The sequence below is a fragment of the Manacus candei genome, unplaced genomic scaffold (assembly GCF_025592945.1).
Source record: "Manacus candei isolate 608988 ecotype Guabito, Panama unplaced genomic scaffold, ASM2559294v1 h1tg000008l, whole genome shotgun sequence".
Lineage (NCBI taxonomy): Eukaryota > Metazoa > Chordata > Aves > Passeriformes > Pipridae > Manacus > Manacus candei.
The window spans coordinates 3,752,684-3,757,744 of record NW_026138056.1 but is presented as its reverse complement, the minus strand read 5'-3'; positions in this window follow the sequence as shown (position 1 = coordinate 3,757,744).

Here is a 5,061-nt window from a genome sequence, read left to right as displayed (position 1 = left end):
AAGGGGCAATGTTTGCCATTGCCCAGTTTACTTCCTGTTAGTACCTTCCCACAGCATCCCTTAGGTACCTTTAGTGCTTTGTGAAGTGTATTTGTCTGAACATTCAAAAATACCTTATCTCTTCCCACTATATTGTAATTCATATGATAGCTTGTTTTATATTTTACTGATATACAGTATTCTCTGCAGCAGTTTTAATCTCTGCTTTATCCTAATATTCATGAAAATAAACAGTGTTTAGTAATAACCACATTTCTCAGCTACATTAATTTTTATCTGTTGTTGTCATTGAACTGGGAAAAATTCCAAAGATATATAGAGAAATATTTCTGTGGTGGTGCTGTTTTTGTGGTTTTAACTTTTCTTCTTATAGAATCATAGAGTCATTTGGCTTGGAAAAGACCCCTAAGATCGTCAAATCCAAATATTAATCAAACACTATCAAGTCCACCATTAAGCTGTGTCCCTAGACACCACACAATTTGAAACACCTTTTTCTTCAAATAGATTTATAATGAAAACTGTGAGAGTTCCTTATTTCTAGGGCATCATTACAAAATTTACCTTCATGGAAAAACTGAAGTGCAGTGTTATTGCTTTTTCCCAAATGATCTTTTGTCACAGCAAGGCATCCAATTAGGAATTCTGTGTTGGCAGGTGAGAAGCAAACAGCCCTCTTCAGATCCACCTGTGCTTGTTTTCAAAGCAACAGCGTATTTTGTTGTTTTTTCCTTTTTTAGAACAAGACGAAAGAAAAGATTAAAAAAAAGATACAGAGAACTTGAACATAGCTCAACTAACAGAACATGATAAAAGACTCATGAATATAGAAGCTGATTTAGAGTTTATAAGTATTTGGAAAGAGGTGTGAATACAGATTTCTAGAGGGAAAAAGAGTCTTGTTTCTGCGCTAGAATTGAAAGGGTGACTATTTGTCTGCTTTTGGGCATTATTTTATAGAATAGTGTCTATCGAAGCGGAATACCACATTGCTACAGAGAGGAGTCATTGGTCCTGAAAGGATCACAGACCTTGTTAATGTGAGAAGGCATCCCACTCATTCACTCTTTTTGGGACTGAAGGCAGAACTGGTTAAGTACCCTTACCTAATGAAATATCTGGTGGTGGTATAGGATTGCTACTGGAGGCATTAAAACAAATGGTTGGGCCTGTGCAGGCGTAATTCAGATAGAATCAAATCTTTAAAAGCATATTTTTTGAAATATGTGGATTAGTGTGGGAATGGTAGGAGACAGAGTTATGGAAGTGATTTTGAAGGGAGACAGTTTCTCAAGTACCGAATTTATGGTAGAGGTGTATAGAAGTCTGCTGATTAGGAAAATGACCATTTTGCTCGCTTTCTACTGTATTGAAGAAAACCAAACTTTGCCTACAGCTCTTGCAAATGAACAATATTATTTCAGGAGTATTCCACATTTTTGTCTGAAGGAAATCGAGTCCAATCAGTAATCACTGAGTCATCACTCAAGTGAAAAAAAACCTGTGCAATAACATTTTTCTTAGAAAACCTACAGTTGTCCCAGAAGCATAGAGATTAGATCCAGAACCTAAGTTTAAACAATATTTGGATCTGATTTATGTTTGAATAAATTCCTTCTGTTTACTTTACACAAATATGGAGGAATAAGTAGGTATCTGCCCTTTTCAGGCTCTTCCCATCATCTGTGGTATTTAGCACTGTGTACTTTAAAAAGAGTGGAAGTAAGACAATAAAAAGAAAAATACATTGGCATTGCTTTGCATTGGAGATTATTTGCCACCACAATAAATGTTCTTAAAATAAAAGTTGATGTATTTGGGTTTAAATTAGAAACTTCCAGTTAAATGTTCCTTTCCCCTTTCCTTTTTCCCTTTTTGTTTTTCCCTTTCCCCTTTCTTTTTTCTTTCTCTTCAGGTGGCAAATTCCACTCATCAAAGAAACACTGAATTCTCAAATTATGCTCACTCTGGTAAGCTGTGGTAATGAGAAAAAAGTAATATCCAGAAGGAACAAGCCTTAGGTGTAAGTTGGACATTTGTATCCTGGACAAAGTCCAGGAAATGGAAAAGTCAAGCACTCCTAGCTGCAGAACTGCACAGGGCTACCTATTTTCTAGCCATGTGCTTTTATGCATTTCTGTTTTCTTTCCCTGGTCTTGTAACCTTGAGGAAAAAAAAATCTGTCAAGCAGACGAACTGGAAATGGAAGAATTAGGAACAGCTAACATATTTCCACAGTTCTTTTGCTTTATGCTGACTTTCCTGTGCTGATTACAGGCTTTCTGTAAATATCAGCCAGATCCTATCCCTTCTTTCTTACTGCCCGCTACCTTCCTCCATTTTTTCTTGTTGGTCACTGCCTCTTATTTCCTCTTACCTTTGTCCTCCTCTTTTAGCTGCTCTGATAAACAACGTCCATCATAACACACACACAAAATTAAAACTTGTTTGAACAAAATATGGTACTGTCTCAGTGCTTGCCAACTATGTCTGTTCTTTCAGCTTGTGTGAATGATTCTTTTTCAATAGTTTTCTGTCTTGCTTATTTATATTACATGCTTTCTGGGGCAGGGACATCCTAACTTCTCAGTTAGACTAACTTTTTGAAATACTTAGCAGATGGCTGCCTTCTCAGTTGTTTTTTTTTTTTTTCTTTTTTTTTCTTCCCAAGGCACTTGGATAAGTGATATTATGTTCCTCTCTATGTTCAAGGCTGAACTTAAAGTATCATTTTACTATATCTGGAGCTTCATTCAGCAAAGCAGTGAAGCAGTGACTTTAAGCCTGATTAACCCTCCTGATTACTGTAGGAATACTGATACGTGTAAACTTTTTTGTTCTGTTAGAATCATTTAGTAAATTTAGGTTCCATGGTGTACATTCTTAAATTCCCCATTCTTTTCAGTGAAACTATCCTAATCACGAAAATATTTTTAGCTATTTTGCTGCTTGGTGTGAAAAAAATGCAAAGTTATTATCACAGCTTGTAAAGAAAAGATAATTTATAATTTTACATATAAAAACTTTCAAATTTGCGTATTATCTTTAGAACTAATTCCTTTCAAAACCAAAAAAAATTATAAAAATAAAGAATTGATAAATATAATGCTAAAAATAAGTGGTTAGGGAAAGTAATCTATGAAAACATTATCACATGAATTATATTCTTACACATATTATTTCCTGGTAACTAAATTTTGTATTAATAATAATTTAAAGAATAAAATTTCCTTTTTTAAGACAAGAACCAGATTGAGACAGTGAAATACATAACATCTTTGCTCTGTGAATAATGTTTGCATTCTGTGACCTTTTGACTCCCATAAATTTTCCAGTAATTTTGCTATTATGTCAAAATTCCTTCTTTATCTGAATAGGTGAAAATTTGCACATATTTTTCTATAATTGACTCCTGTATAAATGGCTATTTTTATAAATGACATCCTGTATTATCCACTGGAAGGGTTTTTGTAAACAAATATCTTCTCAGTGGTGACTTGCAGAATAGTTTATTTTTTTTAAAGTATGTTTTTAAAATTATTTTAAAAATGTTCTTGAAACAGTAGGGAATGCCATCTTAATTTTACTGATATGAAGTATAGTCTAAAGAAGAAAACCATGAATTTGAAGATACTTTTGCCTTTAACAGAAGTTAGCAGAATGATGGATGCGGTTAGAATATCCAGTGGAATGACTGTACATTAGTAGGAAAAATTGGGTGGGTAAAAGGTGAAACGAATTGACATGCTCTAAAGTGCAGCTATTTCTGAATCAGTTTTTAGTCTCTGTTGAATATTTCTTGAATTTCTGAATGTTTGTAAAAATTAATCAAGGTAGGATAGTAGACACTGATGGCTACAAACTGCCGTGTCCTACAGGAGAACAGGGTCATTAGTTCTTTAAGTACCTGTCTGATATGTTTGCATCCCACATTATCATCAAATAGTGTTGCTGAAGCGGCAGGCGGTTACATTCTTACACCACAGAGCTTTCTGAACATTATCAGCATTGCTAAAGAAGCCATTTAAATAATTAAAAAGTGTTGCTTATAATTGTAAATCTCATCTGGAGAAAGAAATTTCTGATAAGGAAACTGATCAATAAATGCTTGTATGCATATCAGCAACCACAGCTTCTTATGCTTTATTATGCATGAACAATTAAGCCCTTTACACAAATCCATATGTAAGCTGAAAGCTTTAATTAGCAGAAGAGTTCTGATCCAAATTAGTTATCAGTAGAAATGTGACTGATAAATTAGAATTGTTTAAATAGATTTAACTTGATTCTCCCAAATCTGATGTGTTGAGAAAGAAGGCAGAAAGAAAAAGGCAAACTTTGACCCACCAATCTGGCTCTCTGTGCTGCAGAGACTGCAGAAGAGCCCTAACATGTCACAGTTATAGTCACTATTAGTCTCACATGGGAGTTGAGGTGAAAACTGTATAGAATTATGTGGAAGAAGGGCAGATGAGAGCTGTAGTTCTGCGGCTGTTCCTCCAGACAAGGGAGCGGAGACAACTTTGCCCCAGTTACTTGGGGATTATAAGTGCTGAAAGGGCAAGTGGAGAAACAAAAGTTAGCACATAAAAAGATTAAATTGATGAAGCCTCCTGCTTAGAGTTGAGACCTGTCTTTTAGGGGGTAACACCCCAGTGTTTACAAAGTATGTGCAGAGCACACTGACAAGGAAAATGCCATCATGGAAGATGTGACAGCATATGGTAGGGTGTGTTGAGACATGGTAAACAACTGGAACTGAGGATTCTCATCTATGCAGGATCCATATGTTATTCTCCTAAAATCAACCATAAATCTGGTTTGCTGTTTGATAGGAATCACCTTTTATCAGATAAATGTGGTATATGACATACAAACATTAGCATCTCACCTGTTCTATAGTATTTTCTGAAACAAAACTGGGAAAACAAATGCATCATCAACTAAATGGAACAGCAGCTTTCCTCTGTACAAAGAGAAGCATTTTCTATAGTCAGTCTGTTCTAGAATATCCTGTTCAAGCTTGAAATGTATTTTACTCTGAAGCTTTAATAGTTTGGA